Source organism: Rattus norvegicus, chromosome X (assembly GCF_021556685.1).
Source record: "Rattus norvegicus strain SHRSP/BbbUtx chromosome X, alternate assembly SHRSP_T2T, whole genome shotgun sequence".
Classification (NCBI taxonomy): domain Eukaryota; kingdom Metazoa; phylum Chordata; class Mammalia; order Rodentia; family Muridae; genus Rattus; species Rattus norvegicus.
In genome coordinates this window covers 84,587,487-84,609,476 of record NC_141554.1, presented here as the reverse complement: position 1 = coordinate 84,609,476, position 21,990 = coordinate 84,587,487, and the positions used below count along the sequence as shown (strand labels likewise).

General features: G+C 36.3%; 1 protein-coding gene across 2 annotated transcripts in view; it reads left to right on the top strand.

Annotated features, from left to right (window-relative positions):
- The first annotated feature begins 6,575 nt into the window (after nucleotides 1-6,575).
- Nucleotides 6,576-21,990, top strand: part of Rps6ka6 (ribosomal protein S6 kinase A6) — a 154,436-nt gene continuing 139,021 nt past the window's right edge. For both annotated transcript variants that reach the window (XM_087599853.1, XM_087599852.1), the window contains exon 1: nucleotides 6,576-6,722. The gene's annotated coding sequence lies outside the window, so the exon portion shown is untranslated. The remainder of the gene's footprint in view (nucleotides 6,723-21,990) is intronic.

The following is a 21,990-nucleotide window of genomic DNA, read 5'->3' as shown; positions in this document are numbered from 1 at the left end:
TTTCATAATTTTGTATTGAATTATATATAATGAGTTAATGATGATCATCATAAAATAGCAAGAATAAATATTCACTCTGATAGTATTCAAAACCTTTATGTGTCCTGACTCATCTAATCTCCATAATAACTCAGTGGAATATGGGTCATCTATCTTGTCCAGAGTTAACAGGTGACAGATAATGGCAACAGTAGACCATGGGATAATTTTTTTCTTTTGTTTTTTGGTGTCTCTGTCTCTTTCTTGTGAGTGTGTGTGTGTGTGTGTGTGTGTGTGTGTGTGTGTGTGGTGTATGACTGTGTGTAGAGACTAGAGGACAATCTTAGCTGTTGTTCCTCAGTTGTTACTCATCTTGTTTTGTGAAACACACACACTGGCTTGGAGCTCACTAAGCAGGCCAGGCTGACTGGCCAGTAAGCCCTAGGAACTTCCTGTCTCTGCTTTTCTTGTGTTGGTTTTCTGGTATTCAGGCTATCACACCAAGCTTTTTTTTCCCCCCATGGGCTCTAGGAACCTGATAGAGGTTTTCATGCTGGCCAGGCAAGAACTTCCCCAACTGAGCTATACCCTCTTTTATAAGATATATCTTTATTGGTAAGAAAGAAATTAGACAAGCATAAATTTGAAACTTACCTTTTTATTAGATCTGACAAGTGTAAATAAAGAACAAATAAATTTTATTAAAATATTAAAGAAGCTGAAACTTTTAGTAAAAGAATTTTTTTTGACAAAATAGTTAACCAAAAGCACAGGCTAGACCTCGACTTTAATATTTTTACCTACACTAGCCATTTCCTCGATACCTTAAATTGGCAGGCAAGTTAACAGTTTTGTTCATAAGTATATTTAAACTGTCATTTGGATTTCCTTACCATATTACTTTACAGTGCTTGTTCCTGCCTCTTAAAAATGTTAATTTTAATCCCTACCCTCACACGAAGTGGCAGAATGGAACTACTTAGGCTCTGATTTCAAGGATCAATCACACATCTCTCATTCTTAGGACCTCTTTTTACACATACAACTGCTTGATAGTCATTTCTTCCACATTGTCACCCAAAATGTATACCTGCCACTCAGGTCCTGATGATGTTCTGCTCTGCCTTAAGCCAAAATAGCTCTTTTGCCTTTGGAACTCCCTACTCCAGAAAGGATTCTGCTTGGGGCACTGACCTTCAGATGACTGTGTAAGATATATATTTTTAATTCCGCTCCTGCCCGAGACTCTTACATTGAGAGAATTAGTTGAGAGGGCTCCATTGTCAGCTTTCTCCCTACCTACGTATTTCTCTTTATTTATTTCTGATATAGGGGAAAGTCAAGACAACCTTGTCATCTGCTTGATTTTTAATACACACATGACCCCACCTGCTTCCTAAAAAATGCTTGTCTGGGTAATATTTATTTCCTTCAGCTTAGAATTAAAGATAATTTCCTTTTGGAAAATGTCATGCTGTCCCTGGAGATAATTTGCTTCCCCAGGGCTGAGAAGCCCAACTCTGTGACTTTGAACCTATTATAGAAACAGTAAAAGGAAAGGAAAAACATATTGACTATGATGATGTTTAATTTGTTTGAAGTGGCTTCCAATTTTTGATTTGCCATCTCAGAAACTGTTTTGTAGCCAAGATATAAAACAGAAAATCCTATTCTTCCGATAACATCTAAATTATGAAGATCTTTTCTGTCTCAGAATGGCTAGAAATGTCTACAAAGCAGCTATATGAGCTAAAGATTAAAAGTCATATACCTCATGGTTGTTCTCATTATATAATTCTCAGATGGTGTCCATCCATAAAGAGAGCTAATTAGCAGCATCCAAAGTGGTGTGGGTTTGAGCAGGATGGATAATGAATGTTATATTGGAGGCAATTTTAGCAGTCCTAGGGGACATAACAAGAGGGGTATGTGGATGGAGAAGATGGGTTATTCAAGAAAAAGTTAAATTAGTAACTGCTCATCTTCTCAGTGAACCCATTATTAGAATCTTAATTTGTTTGTACTCTGTATTATTAACTCATGTAGGTTATTTCCATGGAGTATACAGTAAATACACTGTTTGCTATCAAAGCAGCATCCACATAGCTCTTTACTGTACTGGAACATCTTTACAGATAGGGTAAAATAGGCAGCTAGGATATGCTTCAATCAGTGATGTGAAGAGGTATAAAAAGTATCTTAAAGTGTCATGGCATATGCCTATAATTTGACACTTGGAAGGTGGAAGCTATAGGATCAGAGGTTCAATGTCAACCTTGGTTAAATGATGAGCTTAAAGCCAGCCTGGAATACATAAGAAGCTGTCTACTTTTTTTCTTAAGTATCTTGACTGAGTATGCTGAAGCATGCCTGTAATTCCAGAAGTTAAGAGGCAGAAGGATTGCCAGTTCGAGGTTAGTGTTGGGGATAGAGTGAGACACTATTTCAAAAGAACCACTATGCAAAATGTGGTACATTATTCTGCTCTTCTGGAGCCCTGGACTCCTTCTCTAAGGAATCAGTGGGTCTTATTAAAATATGAATATTTCTGTTATGGACAATGTAGTATCTAGTCACCAGTCTCAACCACTTAAGTAGGTTCTTTATATAATGTCCTGGCAAAATATAACAACGGGCAGACCCAATTGATGGTGGGAAAGGAAGAAATAGACAGCAGTACAAAATAAGAAAAGAAAATCAAAGACAAGCATGTCTGACCTTCTGACCAATGAGGATGAACAGTCCTGAGGGACATAGGAATCTTGGAGATACTTGCCCAATGCAAGAAAGCCGACAGACAATATGACCTTGATTAATTTGGTATATGTGTGTGTGTCCCAGACTAAAAGTCAGGACCTTCACACATTCTAATTATGATCCTGATCATAAGAACAGCTGCTTCTAAACAGAAGTGTAAGAGAACTAGCTGCTTTCTTCCTCCTTTAATTACTCATTAACAAAGGAAAGCCCAGTGGTATTCCTTTTGCTGACCCGGCCACAGTGTCTTGCTTCTGTCCATATCATCTCCGTGTGCTTTGTGCTTTTCTCATTGTTAGTCAAGGCCAGCTAAAATGCTTGGGTTCAAATTTAAATGGCTTTAATTTTGTCTCTGCGAATGGTGGGGACTATTTCTCCAGCAATCTGGATCTCAACATTTACTGGCAAACTGCTTAGAATTCCAGAAGGATCTCTAGGTGTCCCTTTGACCTGGCAGGCCTAGTGAGCAGCGAGGTGAGGAGATCTCTAAATCCCTACTCCGTCTCCCCAGTAATTGTCTATGCCAGGCACATAAATCTGACCTACATGCACGTAGATGAGAGTGATGAATTGAGGGATGATAGGGTTGCTTTTACAGCAAGGAGCAAATTGTTAGAGATAAGCCTTCAGTGAGCACACAGACAGTTGTGTGGGTAAGAAGAAATTATTCATTTCCAGCCTCTGACCTAACTTCCTCCCTCATGACTACCTTCATGACTTCTGGAAACATTATTATTTCAGCAAGTGCATTTTTAGAATTTGTAAGTCATCTTTTCAAAAAGTAAAGTAAGCACATGACTCTGAGGGAGGGGTGTGTAGGTTGCCTAAGAAGACTTCACCTGAACGATGCAAATGACAGGATAATTTGGCTTTTCTGTTGATTGTTTTGTTTTAGACTAAAGAATGATTCATCAGCCAATTACAACCAGAAGAAATGAACATATGAGTGGGCTTACCTGAGAATAGAACGTTAAAGTTAGCTAATAGCTGGCTATTTGGTGGCTGTCACAGAGTACCTTGAAACTGTTCCTTTATGCCTATATTCACTGTGAAACGTTATCACAAAGATAGGAGAGGCACAAAGAAAGGGAGCCAGATGCAGGGTGACCTAATCCTGGGATGATAAGGACCTGGAGAATCCAGCATGAGGATCAATGCATCCCACTGATCTCAAAGTTTAAAGAAAGTTTCACAACGTCAGAGGAGATGGAGTGATAAACCTGGAGACAGGCTCGGAGTCCTAGACTTTCTGTTGCCACTCCTTTTGCAAGATCTTAGATGAGCCACCACAGTTAGCTCAGCAGAAAGGTGAAGTCATTAGACAGAATCCTAAGATATCTCCCAAACTGAGTATCTTGCATATGTGAGTATAAAATTTCATCAGTAGCCGAAAAGCATAATAAACAAGTTATAGCAGTTTATATCTTAGAACAAAAAGTTTAAATAAGTTCTGCTGAACCATTGAGGGAGGGTGGTCTTTGCACTTTCTTTCCTTTTCTGAGGTTTCTTGTTGTCATTCTCTTAGCCCTCTGTATTCTTTGCTACCATAACTCTCAATCTCTACCCATCAATATCCTGCTAGCTCTCAAATCCTAACCCAAAGATTAATTTGTCAGTGGCCTTTATTTCTGATACACTCAAGCTGGAAATCAACTCTTTCTGAGTGTTTATTACACACTATTTCATCTGTGTTACAGCACTAATTACAGGACTTTGTCTTAGTTGAGTATGCCTTTGCTCTTAAATATAGTGAAATCTGGGAAATGATTTCACTTGGGGGTCTTCTGTGTCTTGGCGTAGCTAGCACATAAGAGTTATTCAACATAACACCTATTGAATCTTTCCAAGCCAATCTTACCAAGCAGCAGTCCATCTGAAATGTTGGAGCAAGTTAATAAGGAAACAAAGACAAGTGTTGTATTCATTAACAATTCAACTTTTAAATGTTTTTTGTCTTGATTTTGCCTTTTATAATTCAGACAAAAAATCATAAATACCATATTACTTAAAAAAAAAGACAGAGTCTAATGGAGATCAGGAGAGTTGCAAAGTTCTTTTATAGCAGAGGGTCACCTTGAACGATCCCTACCCCCTCCTACAAGTGCTGAGATCACATACTCAGCTTAGTTTTTGGTTTTGTTTTGAACCCAGGACCACTGTTCCACTAAGCTATACCCTTAGTCCTGTAGAACAGATACTTAAATACTTTTCATCGTTCTCATCCAATCATTGTCATCTTTCATAACCATAGCACAGTTTTTAAAAATCATGAAATTAGCTACAACATGATAGTATCTGATCTAAACAATTTATTCCAAGCTTATTAGAGACCTTTCTAAAAAATCTACCAATGGCCACACCTATCAACATTGTTTTGAAACAGAATCTCACTATGTAGCCCTGGCTGCCCTCAAACTTGCAGGGATCTGCCTGCCTCTTTTTTTCAAGTGCTAGGATTAAAGGTTGGTGCCACCAAGCCTGGCAATGAACCTTTTCTTATCTAGTATGTAAATTTAAGATCGTATACTACCTTAACTGCCTTGGTTTCCTTTAAAGTGAAGTGGTGTCACGATGGTCCTTTTACTTTCAGGACCTTGACACCTCTAAAGAATTTTGATATTTATTTTGTAAAATTTTCTTCATTTTAGGTTTATCATCTCATGAAACAAATGATGTCTATACATCCTATTACAACTGATGTTAATTTTGATCCTTTGGTTTCTCTGTTCTAAAGTCATTTTTTCTCTTGATAATTATTTTATTAATTAATTATATTATTAATTATATGCTTTGATTTATATATTCTATTTTCATAATGGTTCAGTCCACTAGTTTCTTCATATGTGGATGAAATAGTTATTACTGTGGTACTTTCAAAATAATAATTTTTACTTATACTCTTTTTTATATCTACTAGCTGAACTTCTAATAATAATTTCATTTACTTACTTATTCATTAATTTATTTATACAAAATGTAGTTTGATATTTTTTTACAAATTAGTAACATATTTATTTTCAGTATGTTTTTATAAAACTATTGACTATACTTTAAACTAAAATGATTATTTTTGAGTTGATGTATATATAATATTTTCAAATTTTAAATAATTAAAATTACTTATGTTACAGAGGATAATACCAAATAGAGAAGCTGTTATGCATGGCTTTTTATTTTATATACACGGTGAGTTAAAATCCGGCACTGTGGTTCTTTATTTTGTTTGAACCAAGTTATAAAGAGAAATTTTTCTCTTCTGATTTTATTCAGTTCTGTTTACTGACCTAGGAACAGCCTTGTGAAGCTTTTACTCCTAATTGGAGTTTCTCTACTCAAAAAGCAGGAGGCCAATTTTCCCTAAACAACATCAAATCATGAGCACATCTAGCATAATGCCATGTGCCCAGTAGTATACAAAAATGTTTTTTTGTTACTGAAGCAGGTAGCTCTAAAGCCTTGACAGAATAAAAGACCAAACTTTGGTTTATTACAGGTAATTTTCCCCCGGGACATATGTGCAGGCATTATTTCCTTTGCCATTGCACATATTGAGTACTGAATCAAGTTCTTTGCATTTAAAACTTGTCTAGAGGCACTGCTCACAGAACAAGGAAGTAAAAAAATGCTGGCGTTGCTTCTAGATGAGATTGGATCACTGGTGTTTTTTACTGTGCATTTCTGCCGTGCATGGAAGATACCAAACCCGTTCATCTCAACCCAGGTCCTGATTGAGAACTGATAAGTAGGACATAAGAGAAAACAGAGCTTGGGACTGGGTCATGACCCTTCCTGTTTGTTGGGTGTGAGCATATAAATTGAGAGACCTGTGAACAGACGTTCTCTGCTTGAGCCACTTCGCTCTGGGACTCCAAAGGGCAGGAAGCCTCCAGAGCCAGAAAGTCCGGACTTCGGTGAAAGACGGAAGGTGCTTCCTCCTTGCACATTCTGATCTGACCTCCGCGCTGCAGTTTGAAGTCTCTCTTCAGGTAAGTAAGGTTGTTCCGTCTTAGCGGGATACGTTCTTTGCTTTAGTTTAAAAGTATGTCTCTTTGGAATGCATTTCACAGGTTCCGGATTACTTAGGAAATAGGAAATTCTTGCGATTTGGTAGACCAAGAGTTTGCGGGCGGGGACGGGGTGGGGCGTTGAAACTTAAAATATGGTATATTGTCTTTACAAGCAGTGGTGTAAATTATTTTGCTTTAGCAAGTATGATAAAAATAAACACGTATACTACTTGCCTGGGTGCCTCTCAGAGACTTGAAAAGTCATCTGTGAGAGTCCGGACCCCTGAAGTTTCACATGGCTCCCGGCAGATCCATCTCACGGACTCAGAACAGTTTGAACTAGGGATCCTATAACTTCTCCCCTATCCTGTAAGTCTATACAGCCTTCATTGCTTTAGTTAGAATTTGACCTGGAGATGCAGAATTTATAGATGAAGCTGTGTGTTTACTGGGAATAAATAGTAAAGTCCCCGGATGACTTTTTTAACTCTCGATTCTCCCATAGAAGCCACAAAGCAAAAGCCGCAGAGCAAAGAGAAGTGGAAGGAAAGAAAAGTAGATAAGGCAGTGGCGTAGATGTATTTTATTTAAGAGTGAACTATTAGCAATGTGACAATTTAACAAAACGGTACCATCAACATTTGTAAACTTTAGCTCTGCCTAAATCATATTTTTCTGCCTTTATAAAATTGAAATTTTTGCGTTCTTCTGAAACAGCTGCTGTTACAAATCGGTTATGGTTTTCAGGAATAATTCTAAACGCTAGGGTACAAACTTGATTCTTTTTTAACAGATTGTTAGTATTTAGCAGTTACTCACAGGAAATACAAAATAACAGGAAACAACATCATTTCACTTGATCTGAAAGCCCCAAAGAGCTCAAGGGGAAAGAAATGATGAGAATTTCAGAAGCTTGGTAAAAACATAATGGGACTTTCTTATAGAATCAGATTCTATCTGCTTGGAGGATACAGGCTGATAGACCGGAGACGCCACTAAATTAAAAGAACAGCGTTCCTCACCGGGAAGTCTGGTAGGAGAATAGGTAGCTGGATTGTGGCAGCATACCCTTAAGGTACATCGGAGTACATAGTTCATACCAAAGATTCTCAAACGGAGAAGTCACTTTGAATAATTATACTAAAAAACAAAACAAAAAAGCAAAAAACAAACAAACAAAAACCCCACAACAACAACAAACAACTAACTAGGCTCACTGGTGGGATTCGAATGTATACTGGTGGGGTGCCCTCATTTGCGGCATACATTTTAAACAAATGTCTTGGGAGATTTTCCCGTGAGTGAGTTTTAGACAATGATTTGAAAGCTACCAATTTAAGCAATTGACTACTCTAGGATGGGCCTGGGGACCAAAGTGCTACATGGTGTTAAGGCAGTTTAACCCAGTGATTAAGTGTTAACCCTGGAGCCATACTGGCCTGTGTTCCAGTCCTGTATCACTTCCTGTATCATTACCTCTTTTCTCCACTTTCCTTATCTTCTTAATGGAAAGAAACGTTTGCGATTTTTCCTTACTGAGAGGTCGCTGTAGTCACAGTGGTCGCAGTAGTCGCCGGTGAAGGTTGTGACAGAGCAGGCAGCGCATTTATCTCAGTGCTTCACCCAGGTAATATTGTTTTCTTGTTATTTCTTGTTGCTGTTGTTATAATTATTTACTCTCTGCCTTGCTGGTAGGTCGAGAGTACAGGTAAAACGAGAGAGCAAAGAGCTCCCCTACACTGTCTTCCTGCGGACTCGGAAAACTGGTGTAATTGGAATAAAATGCTAACATTAATTTGTTGCATTACTGATTTTAATGTAGCGTATCGTGCTGCAGAGGCGACACTAGCCACTGTACACTAACTAGTACAGAGGCTGGACTAGAATTGATCCTTCCGCCTCCACGAAGCACGTGCTGGAATTACAGGCATGTACTCACATTCCTGGCTCCCTATGATTTCCTTAGTTTCAAATGCCGGGACTTGGAATCCCAGGGAGCAGGAGAAAAGACTATCGAACATTTAGATCCAGCCTGGGCTACCTGTTGAAAACTGTCTCAACAACAAACAAAAACAAAAGTCTGCAAACACAAGGCAATCTTATGCCAGGGTGGCAGTACATGCCTGTAATTTTGGAACTTGATTCAAAGTCAGAATTGACTTCACAGTTTCAGACCGCCCAGGGCTCATCCCTCTCTTTTTGTACAGTTCTGAAAAGCAAAAGAAACCTAAGTAGATTTTTAAGTTGTTTAACTTTATTTTGAAGTTACAATTGTTAGCTTCCTTTCAGATCACTGACAAGACCAGAGATAATTTGTAGAAGGAAAGGGTTTATTGCTTTGCTCAGTTCTTGTTTCCGGTACAAAATCTAACCGCATGTTGGGAGAGCAGTGACATGTTAGCAGATATTGATACGGTTTTAGTCTCAAAGTCTATTTGTTGACGTATATATTCTACTAGCCTTGTTTATTGTCACTATGGCTTGAATCAGTACAAATCCATCTGACGACTATGTCAGTTATAACAGGAGCTGCAATCCCCAAATCTCAGGGGAAGTCACGCCTTGCTGGAATGACTAAAGCAAGGAGAAAGAAACAGACAGGCTTGGGTTGCCTAGCAAAATAGCAATTTGAACAGTGACTCACACATGATAGAAAGGGATGGTGAAAATGAAAATCACTGATATATTTTCTTATGTTTAGAGTTCCATTTAAATGGAAGCAATTTGAAAACAAATGAAATGGTTGAGTGTAAGCCCCCTTGGCCTTCTTTTTTTAAGAATTATTTACTTTATGTATATGAATGGTCTATCTGCATGGACACTCAGACACCAGAAGAGGACATCAGATCCCATTACAGATGGTTGTGAGCCACCATGTGGTTGCTGGGAATTGAACACAAGCCATGTGGAAAAGCAGCCAGCTCTCTTATCCACAGAGCCATCTCACCAGCGCCCCCTCTTGACTCTTTTTTTCTTTCCTCATTTACATTTCAAATGCTATCCCCTTTCCAGGTTTCCCCTATGGAAACTCCCTATCCCATTCCCCCTTCCCCTGCTTCTACGAGGGTGATCCCCCACCTCCCCACCCACTCCCTCTTGACTCTTAGTACACAAACACTAATCAAAATGGCTACTGCTTTCCTTAGAGCAATTAGAAAGAAGAATCATCACTCCTTGATGTCTCAGATCTAAATATGCTGGCAGACCTCTGAGAAAGTATTAGATGAGAAAATGTTGTATTTAGGTATTTCTGTATTCCATGAAAACCTATTTTGAGAGTAAAGGTTACCTGAATAGTGTCATTTGAAAGGATTTAAACTGACAGCTCTATAAATTAAAGTGAGCTTGGTAGCTTATACCTGCAATCCCAGCACTCAGGAGGCTGAGGCAGGAGGACTATCATGAATTCAAAGCCACCCTGGGGTGTAGTGAGTTCTAGGTTACCATAAGCTAATATATATTATACAATATATTATAATATATATATTCTAGGCTACCATAAGGCCTCTGTTAATTGTCTTTCTATATATACTTATATGTAAATTATATATATGATATATATTTATTCTATATTATATAATGTATATATAAGAATACATAACATATATATAAATATTTATATATAGTATATAATATATAAATGTATAGTATGTAGACATGTAAATATGCATGAATTATTTATAAATAACATATAAATACTTTATATATCTATCATATATTAGATATTAGATATAAGTGGATTTTATTATATTTATTATATTATATATTATATATTTCTTTATTATATATTTGTTTATTACATGTATATATTATATACTTTTATATTTATATAATTTTTAATATAAATATATGATAGCTATATATTATAAATATATAAATATATAAATACATACATATAAATATATAATATTTTTATTATATGTAAAATATTAATATAAATGTATATTTAATATATTATTATACTATCATATATTTATATATAACATAATATAAAAGATATGTTTTCTATACCCTTCATAATTCTTAATAATTCCCTTGCTCCGTTTTGCTAACCCCATTGCCACCAGTGGAGGTTTCTAAAATATCTTCCTTAACTACTTTGTTGTTATACTACTGTTTCTCAATCAATATATGACTTAAAGATTCTTCATTACCCTACAACTATCAGAGCTTTTATATATATGAGGAAAAAAAACACAGTGCCTGTTAGTTGCCAACTTTCCTAGTAGCTAAAGGTCTTTTGTTGGGGAGCAAAAAAAAAAAAATTGAAGCAAAATAATCCTAGAATGTAAGTCCCTGAAAGGGTACACACACACACACACACACACACACACACACACACACACACACAGGCACACACACTACAATGACATTATTTCTTGTGAGATAACTAATATATAATGGCCAAGAAATTTCTTTGTGACTTTAGTAGTTTTTTGTAACATCATCAGGCTGAAGATCTGTGAGCTCTTCCTTTCTTTGATTGCTGGTTCAGATAGAAAATAGTTGGAACTGAAAAACTTTACACATCCTTTCTAGTTACTTGTCTTTCTGTATAGATATCTAGTCTCTGTGAGAGTACCATTTCTTTACTAATTCCAATCCAATGATATATTAGAATTTTATCAGCGGAAAGAAAAGGCAGCAAGTTATTATTAAGTACTTCCTTTGTCTCCCATTTCTAATCACAGTGTTTGTTACCTGCCAAGGTCCTAGGAATTCAACTTTTTAAGAAGCTAAATGTCCTTTGTTGGGGAGCAAAAAAGAAATTTTAGACAAAAATTCCTAGTATATAATTCTGCAAAGGAGTGTAGATATTATCTCATCAATCTCCCTTATTTTATCAACAAAAATACTGAACTCTAGAGAACTCATACCGAGTTATTAAAGAAATTGGTTTTCACAGACTTTTCTCCTTCCACCTCATCTTCCTGTCCCCCCAGCATCTTTCATTAATTGTTCCTTTTTGTGGAACACTTTCCAGAAACCCAAGTGGCTAGCTCAAGAGCCCTAGGCCTTCCTACCAAAAGGACTCTGTTCCTAGAGTTTTCCTCAATACCATCTTCCTCTCAAATAAGAATCTAAATTCCCTGGCATTTATTTCATGCTCCTAGAACTTTTCTTGCAAGAAAACCTGCTAAAACTCATCTGGGAAACTATTTAATGTTAATGGTGTGAACTGGTTAATGTGTTACTGCTTCCAGGAATGATATTTGCATTTTAACAGAGGCTGGGAATTTTAGATAGCCTAGTAAGGAGTATAATTCTGGGTGGGATGTCCCTTTGTCCTAAAGTCACAAGATAGAGCTCTTCATTGTACCTCAGGCTAACATTGTCACCCAGAGGGATTTGTCTGTCTGGTAAATTAGTATATAGCTGTAAGCAAAAGGGTTTGGATGCTTTTTTTTTTAAGCACCACCTCTTTAAAAGCATTGTAAAGCGAAAGCCTTCCTGAAACGGGCTCAGCACTCCCTGAAGAGAGTCACTTGGATGAGCACTAGGATCTCCAGTGGATTCTGTTGCAGGTTAGACACTAAACCAAACTCCCTTTGTTTTCTTTATGTGACAAATTACTTAAACTAAAAAACTATTTGCCTATTGCTTTTCAACTCCTTACAGTGTTAGTCACAGCCACTAATTTTTATTTTATACTACTTAGTTTTGCCTTTCTGCCTTCTCTCTCTCTCTCTCTCTCTCTCTCTCTCTCTCTCTCTCTCTCTGTATCTCTGTCTCTGTCTCTCTCTGTGTCTCTGTCTCTCTGTCTCTGTTTCTCTGTCTGTCTCTCTAATTTACTCTTTTCTTCTGTTTTCTCTACTCTTTTTCCTACCAGAAACCTCAAGTGCAGAAAAGCTGCTGACAAGTTGGCTTTGAAAAACTGTCAGGAAATCCTACTTTTCAAAGGGAAATTGTCAACACCTCAGTAAGGCAGTCACGATCCTGTCTTTTAAGAAAATGTAATGGATACGGTTATACTCCCTCACCTATGGGTTCTGCATCACTCCATTAGACTGATTGCTCACTGAAAAGTGTTTTTAATTGGACCAGTACTGATCGTGTATGAATTATTTTCTTGTTATTGTTTTCCGAACAATATAATAACCATTTAGAGAGAATTTCCATTGAATTAGGTACTGTAAGCAATCTAGAGGTGTTTTAAAACATATGGAAGATAAATGTACGCTATTTGCAAATATAATACTTTTATATAGGAGATTTCAGTATTCATGTAGTTTGGAATGCCAGCAGATGGGGTGGGGATAGTCTTGAAAATGTTGCTATACGGTATTATTTTCTATGTCTAAAATTGAAAATGTCACTCTTCTCTCTATTTCCTTTTTTTTTCCTTTGTGCTCTTCAATGCTATAGTCATACAGAGGGCCTTGTGCATTCTGAGAAAGCACTATCAAAAAGTTCCAATCTTACAAACTGAATACTTAGTCAAGTGGCTTTTACTTCCACATTATTTGCCAAGAGTTCTGTATAAAGTAATGAAATTATGAGGGCCAGCACCTACATATTTGCGTGCCTTTGGATATCACTCACTATGGGCAATGGATAGGATTTTATCACAATCTCACACATGGAAATTCAACTAATGGATAGATGCCTTCTATATAATCTACTAAAGTAATTTATTTTGCATATAGAGAAACTGTGGCTCCGAGATAGAAAGTGACTTAGCGAAAGCAGGAAAGCAGTAAGTATCTAAGCAGTACTAAGACCAAGGTCTGTAAACTCACAATGCTTTTCTGAGAACTGAGCGTTCCGTAGGCCAGTATCTTTTCTTCCTTTACTCTTATGTATTTCACTGATTTATATCAATTTGAGCATTTCATGAAGTTAAGAGTGGTCAAACAGACTGAGCTACGGTTAAGGAAGCAGAAAAGCAGGAGGAAGACAAAGAACAAAATCATTGCAAACATGGTACAGCGCAAGTCACTGTCAAGGCACTTCACAATGTCCGGTGCAGGCCATATTAGATTGTGGCTTGAAAAATTAGACACTATTTTTAAAATTTTAGACCTTATTTTACCCTCATTTTATTTCGATAAAATCCTCAAATGATCACTTCGCTTCAGGAAAAATATAACCAGGTAGAATGAAACTGATGACTACTGATATAAAATATTTTGAGCAAAATAATTTACCATTTCTTATATTAGAAACTAAAGACAATAAATAATTTTAATAAGGAAATCATACCAGATCACTTCTTTAAAGTTAAATAGCACAGAGCAGTACTCAGAGTCTGTATTTAATTATGCAATAATGATAGGCTAAAGCAATAGGTGCATTAACAATGCACTCATATATCATTCAGCAGCTATTCCGAAAGTAATGGTAAATAATTGTTCTCTCTCTTGAGAACCCTTATAGCTTCTGAAATCTAAATTAGATCGACCATCACCATAGACTGTTTTTCTTATTTGGTCTTTGCTTTTTAAGAAAATTTTCATCTGCGTATAATCCTTATAAAATATACTAAATACAGTACGAAATTTATACTTTAATAAATGTTACAAAGTGTCCAACTCTCTACTAGGTACTGTGAGTTAGAAAAACAAGCTATACTACTCATACTATTCCAGTATTTGTCACTTGCAAAATTCTATGAAACCTGCTGCTTCATTTGATTGTGTCAAATACATGTTAGACAAGGCAGTCATTAATCTCATTTTAGATTTTTCAAAGGAGGCTGTGAGAGAGATGAGGTTAAAGAACTATAATGCATTATTTGTTTCTCAAGCATGAGTCTGATACAAGGAGAGGGTCTTGTCCTCCCACCCTAGGAACAGAGTTTCTCCTCTTTCCTTCATAATCAATATTACCTTGCCCCACGCCTGTGATCCAGTACCTTAAGGCCCCTTTCTTCTTTGATAATAGACTTTCTAAGGTGTTGAACTAAGCATTCTCCTCCAGGAATACGATTTACATTTTAACTGGAGCTCTTAGAGAACAGCACTTCACCCTGTTCATATCACCCCCTAGACAAAACTTTCTAAACCTCCTCATTGTCAAAGAAGTTAATTTTAAAAGCATCAACCCAGTGGAACAAAGTCCCCACATTGCTCCTAATCTTTTCTCCCAGAAATCTACCCGGCATGTCCAGCAAACTGGACTATTCCCTTTGCCTACATAATCCCACTAGGTTAAACCTTCTCCCTATAAATGCTTCCCTAATCTCTGCCCCGCCTTCACTATTTGCTCTGTTATCAGCCAATCTTGGAAAGAGTTTAGATTAGCTGGTGGAGGATTAGGGCAGGAGAATAAGCGGCAGGATGAGGAGTGTCTACTCAACCAAGAAAGGGCAAGAGTTTCAACTAGAACAGGTTAGATGGAAGAGTTTTAATCATAAGTCTTGCTAGTTTCAGAGTCTTGCCAAAGACCATGAATAAAAATGCTATGCCTAGTAGTCCTGGTTAGGAAGTTTTGTTGTATATGTAGCCTGCCCTGGAAGAGAGGGATCCTGGGTATCAGAGCCTCTGCGATGTAAAAACTATTAAAATCAGTGTTCAGACAGTGGCGGCCTCTAGAGTTGAGAGGTTAAATGATGTGTCCACAGTCACGTAGCTAGTTGGAGTAGAACCACGGCTAACCTCAAAGTTTACTGCTTTGGAAGGTTCCAAAGAGAAGGACTTTGCCCGGTGAAGATATACGTTGTCTGTGTGCCTTTGGTCACCTGCCCTCATCCAGGGTTTACCTCTGCCCTAGAGTTTATCTATAACTACTCCTTAATCATTCTACTCTTAGCAATTCTCTTAAAATGACGTTCTTTCCCCACTTGGACATAGTAAGGATTCACCTTAATGTACTTCAGTGCTTATTTAGTTAAAGTGTTTTATTTATCTGGTTAATGCACCTAATTCTTTAGGGAGTCAAATCCGTAACATCTGCCTTTGCCTTATAAGTCCTGGTGAGGCTATGGCATTTTAGGGACTACTGTGTAGTAATAAGAGTTTGGCAATTCTGGCAGATCTTTAATTTAGAACTCTATAGCTCTTATTTCTAGCCTTTAAAATATACTTTCTTCCTTTTTATAAGTTGGGATTGGTAACTTTCATAATAATCATACATTATTTGGAAAGGTAGGAATATTTTATGAATAACGAATACAAAAATGTAGAATTAAAAATAAATTTCGTAATCATAAATTACTAAGTTCATGCTTTAGTTTTATATAGTATATCTTAATGCCCTGACATAAAAGATGAAGAAATAGCACTCGTATATTTCTTATATTTTCATCAACCATTTTATGATTATGTCATATTTTCACACTTACTCATGTTATATATAATATATGTACAAGTAATTACAATACTGTATCACTTATAATTTTATCCTTATGCTACATTTATAGCCTGCATGTAAACATAAACCCTACAGTTAATTCTTGAGGCTATGCTCAAGTAGAATAAATATTCACTACCAATCTTTTCTCTATAGTTGACACATTCTTCTCTGTTGGTTAGTCATTCATCATTAACTATTTTAATGACATATAGCATCATTCAGTAGTTATTTTTCTCCTTCAAGGAGGGTTCATGGTTGCTATGCATTCTGAGCTGTTTTAGGCGTCAACATGCCTATTAAGTCTAGGGACTTGTGTTCGTAAGCCCAACAATTAGTAAACTGAGAAAGGATGACAACAATGTTGAGGCCAGCCTGCGTCACATAGCAAGACTGTCTCAAAAACAACAAATAAACTAAGAAAACAACAAAACAAGACATAAAAGGAGGAAGGATGGAAGCAAGAAGAAAGGAAGGAAGAAATTGGTGGTGGCATGTTTCAGTGGGCACTCGCCAGACAAACCTGGTACCCTGAGTCCCATACTTGAAACCCAGATAAAGGTGGAAGGAAAAGAAAGTCTATCTCCACAAGTTGCCCGTTCACCTCCATCCATGCACATACACATACAGCACAAACAGTCACATGCATACCACATGGTGATTACTACTACTATAGATATTTGTATCATGAAACAATTTTCCTAATACTTTTGATTCATCCTGTGCTTTATAACAGTATAGATACTTTCCTATTGCCTTCTGATATTAGCTATATCCAAAGGGGTGGAACTTGTCTGATATCTTTTGTGTACATGACCTGCTTTCTGGTTGTGGCTATCTTCTTTAAATGCAGTGATGCAGTTAGGATATGACCTTTTCAATTCATATACTAAATTTACTTGAAGCACAGACCGTAGCCTTTAGATTTGCAAATCAATTCCTTGCATTAGTTTAGAAATTTTGGTTGTTCATTTTCTAATGTTTAATTCCCTTTGTAAATGTTATCTTCTTTTACAATATACTTCCTAGGTCATTTTGTTATTCCTCTATATCATTTTCTCTTTAACAACATTTCTTTGTCTTTGATCTCTGCACTCATTTTGATTATCATATGATTGCCTTCTATTTAATTAATTTAATTTTATGAATTTTACTGATATCCTTGTTTGTAGCTTATTACTATTCAAATATGATTTTTCCTTAATTTATTTCTCCAGCATTATGAAGATTTTTGTTGAGAACATTGTTGGCAACTCCTTCAGTTATATGCTTAGAAATGGTGTTGCTGACTCATACCTCACCTGATAATAATATGCTCGCAAAACCTGAAAACAATATGCTTAGAAATTTTCTTTTGAAAGTGAAACTCATATTGAGGCATCCCAAGATAAGTAAAAGTTAAGGGACTACAGTGAATGGTAGCCGCATACCTAGTCCTCACAGGAAATGACAAAAGGAAAGTTTTAGACTGAAATGAAAAGAAACAACATAACTTAAAATTGTATAAACAAAAAGAGATATCTGATAAGTCTAAATGTACAGCTAGATTTATTATATTTATTTTTAGAACTGGTATATTTTATTTGTAAGTTTGTATTTGTTTCATATATGATTTAAAAGACAAGTGCAAGTAGAAATCACAATCACTGTTAAAGTGTTTATATGTACAAAGATTAAATATATATAAAAATTAAAGTCATGTAAGGGAAAAGGATAGAGCTAAACCTGGACAGGAGTTGTAGCTGGAATAGAGCATGATTAATGTTCAAAATTAGTTTGGTATCAATTCAAACTAGTTTATTATAAATTTAGTGTGTTAACTATAATCCCCATGGTAACTTCTAAAATAACTATAACATATACAGAAAATAAAATGAAGAAATCAAAACTGTATACTAGAAAATATTAATCAAAGTCAAAAATATAATAGTGTGGAGGAACCAAGGAACACACACACACACACACACACACACACACTCTGACATAAATAAAGGAGAAGGGAGAAATAGTTTTCTTCAGAATGTGTTCCACTATAGTTTGTCCATGCTCTAGAATTGCCCTAAACGTGTACACATATAGAAAGCACTAATTGGACTTAGAAGATTATAAAATAGAGGATATGAAGTTGGGAAAGAATCGTGACTGGAGGTGTTTAAGAATTGGAAGAGAGATTGTGGGGTAAATACAACAAAAATACTTTGTATGCATGTATGAAATTCTTAAAGAATGTATAAGAATTTTTTGAAGTAGAAAAACAGCACAAGTTCCTAAATATTTGTAAACGTTTACCTGTAAATGGATTAAGCAACCAAAAATAGATATCAGCATAAAGACAAAAATGTTGCCTCATCTATATACTGCTTATGATATATATATATATATATATATATATATATATATATATATATATATATATATATCTCCAAGGTTTCACTCTATAGCCTGGGCTTGTCTGAAATTCACTATGAATAACAGGCTAGTCTAAAATTTATGGCAATTGTCCTGCTTCTTCTTTTTGAATGTCAGGATTACATGTGTGCACCCTTAAACATAGTTAAAATATGTAACTTAGACACAAAGAAACAGGATGATTGAAGGTGAAAAAAATATAGGTATTGCCTGCAAATAGCAAAAAAAACCCATCAGATTATACTAATACTAGTCAAAACAGACTTAAGAGTAAAGAGAAAAGTAAAGAGTAAAGAGACAAATATAGGTCTAAAGAATGGCTCAATGGTTAAGAGCACTGAATAATCTTCCAGAGGACCTGAGTTCAATTCCCAGCACTCACATGGCAGCTCACAACTGTCTGTAACTCCAAGATGTGACACCCTCGTATAGATATACATGCAGGCAAAATGCCAATGCTCATAAAAATACTTTTTAAAGTAATTACAAATTTTAAAAATTCACAAATACATGGATATGAAATAATTCACTATTACAAAGCAAACATTTTGAAAACAGCTTGTGGGTCAAAGAATAAGCCACTAGAGATATTCTGAAATACTTTAAGAATAATAAAAATGCAAAACACTATTTTAAATGTGTAAAATGTAGTGACAACAGTACCCGGAGGGAAAATTTATATCTATAAATTACTATATTACAAAATGGAGAAAGGGAGCCAGTGCAGTGTCTCACATCTGTTCACTCAGCTACTTGGGAGGGTCACAAACTGCAGAGTTGGACACCAGCTTGGGTAGAAGAGTGAGGCACTGTCGAAAAAAAATGAAGAAATATCTCAAACCAACAGCCTAACTTCACACCTTAAGGAACTTAAAGGAAACCACACGAAACATAAAGCCAGTAGAAGAAAGGAAATACAGACCATGGCAGAGATAAATGAAATAGAGAAAAGAAGCTATTTGTAATCGAATTGTGAGTTGAACAGAGGGAATACATTTTGGAGACTTACTTTGTTACCAGGACTGTATACACAATAATCCCATTTATTGCAGAAAACAACCTCATGAAATAAGTATGTCATCACCATTTTACAAAGGAAGAAATCATGGCTCAAAAAGGTTTAAAAAGTTGGCCACATCAGAACAGTAAGTTGTCAAACCAAATTTAGGTCTAGGTATATCTGAGTCAAAAGCTGTTTTGTTGTTGTTTTAAGGTTGGTGGCTCAGAGGATGATAGATGCAGCTACCAAGAAATAGAAGAAATTCAGAGACAATTTGCCTCTCGAATTAATGATGAAGATTATTATTATCACCACCATCATCATTATTATTAATTTTATTGCTAAAAATAAATTCCAGGGTATTGTACATGTACCCACTACCACTGCGCTCTATTTCCACATTTATCCTTTGATTTTTTAAGTGACTGAATAGTCTGTAGTGTTTAATAATTAATATTGAGAAATCAGAAACCGCTGATTTAGGGAAGGAACGTCATTTAATTGCAGATATTTGGAAAGTGAGGTGCCAGAGAATTATCCAAGGAGAGATAGCTGATACTTGAAAGTACATCTAATATTTTTGAGACAGGGTCTCATGAAGTTTAGGGTGGCCTTGACTTTCTGATCCCAGTACTTTCATGTCCCAAGCACTGGGCTCATAGATATATTCCATCATACCTGGGTTCACCTAAAAGTTTGTGGTTACTCTAAATAAAATAATTTTGACCCTTTCAAATATGCTGGTCTTTCAGCCAACATAGTATGACATACTTGGGAAGAGGGACCTTCAGTGGAAGAATTGCCTACATTGGATTGGCCTGTGGTCATGTCTGTGGGCTGTTCTTTTAATTTCTACTTCATGTAGGCGAGCTCAGCACATCATGGTGATGCCTCCCTGAGCAGGCAGCCCTGCTGTGTAACAAGGGGCAGCGAAGCAAGTTGGTTAGCTGTGTCTCTTGTGTGGTCTCTGCTTCCCTTTCACAGGGTTTGCTTAAGACATGCAGAATAAAAAAAAAGTTTGTGGTTACCATATGCCACGTGATTTACAAATGTACATTCTTTGAAATAAGGTGAGAAGTAAAGATTGAAGATTCATCAGTGTAGTGGTGATTGATGATATTGAGAATGTAAAGGAAAACTATTAGATTTAGCTAAGGGTCTACCCTTGGACATGTACTCTGGAGTCTAATGCTTAGATTCCTAGAACAACAGTGTTGTCATTGACAGCATGGTTCTCACTCATCGATGAATTCAGGAAGCTGTCACTGGAGAGTGAAAGTTGCAAGCCAGCATAGGCTATACAAAAGAACCCTGTTTCCAGAAACCATAGCAGAAAAACAAAAACAGTAATAGTTTATGTTTGTACTTGCCTTTACAGATTATGGAGGGCTTTCTTCAATTTATCAGGAACTGGCTTTGAGCAAAAGATAAATGAATCAGGTTTGGCACTTCAGGAGTTTGAAGTGGCGTCGAAACGTCGCTGTGGAATTGTCCAAGGGGCAGCTGAGATACAGATTTGGAGCTAGTGTGATAGGATAGGATTTCAGATATAGATTTGGGAGTCATCCACATAGATGTGCTAGTTGCAGCTACAGCAGTGGGCAAGATCATAAAGGAAGAGAATGTGAAGGGAGAATAACTCCCGGAATAACTCTTGGCCTCACTAGTGCTCCATGCCTTTTTGGTATGTCGACCAGAGGCATGTACTTCTCTTCTGGAATATTACTCCTTGTTAGTAATTCGTTATTTATGACACTGAAATTAATATACCAAGGCTTTCCTTCTTGAAAGCCAAGGCTTTCTGAATTCTCCTTAGCAAGTTCAGAGGCTTTTTGCTTCATTATTATTGGTTACCAATAGGACCAGGGATTTTTCTCTTCCATTTTTAGAAAAGAATGTCTATTTCTTCCTACCAAACATAGATTCATGAGTGGAGAACCTGAATGTTTCTCTCAGATCTTTCCTTTCCCAGTTGAAAAACTGGACTTTTCCTTCACCCTGATCCATGCGACTCAGAACCTTTTCGATGCTACACATTTTTTCTTCTTTCCCAAATCATTAGGAGAGCCATAATTTGACAAGGCAATTTCCATGTGATAGAAAAGTAAGAATTTGTTCCCCAGCATTTTGCTCTTATTGCCCTCTCAACAAATAGCCAAGGTCAGAGTATTACTTGTTGGTATTAGGCCCTTAATCTGTTAGAGATGAAAGAAACTCTAGGCATCCACCTAACAAACTCGTTTTATAAATGAAGAAAATAAGATTCAATAAAATGCTATAAAACCAACATCATTTTGTAGTGGTTAAGTGTGGCCCGTGGAGTCAGACAGACCGAATCTTCCCTGATAGCTGCTTGAACTTCAGTTCTCAACATTGAGCAATTTTTCAACACCTTAAACTTTAAATCTATAATATGGTTATTATAATAGCTTTTATTTGTAATGGTTTTATAAATATTGAATAGGTTATGCCACTTAAATTATTCCCTTTATCATATAGCAAATAATATGTCACTATACTAATAATTACTGTTCTTATGCTAAGGAA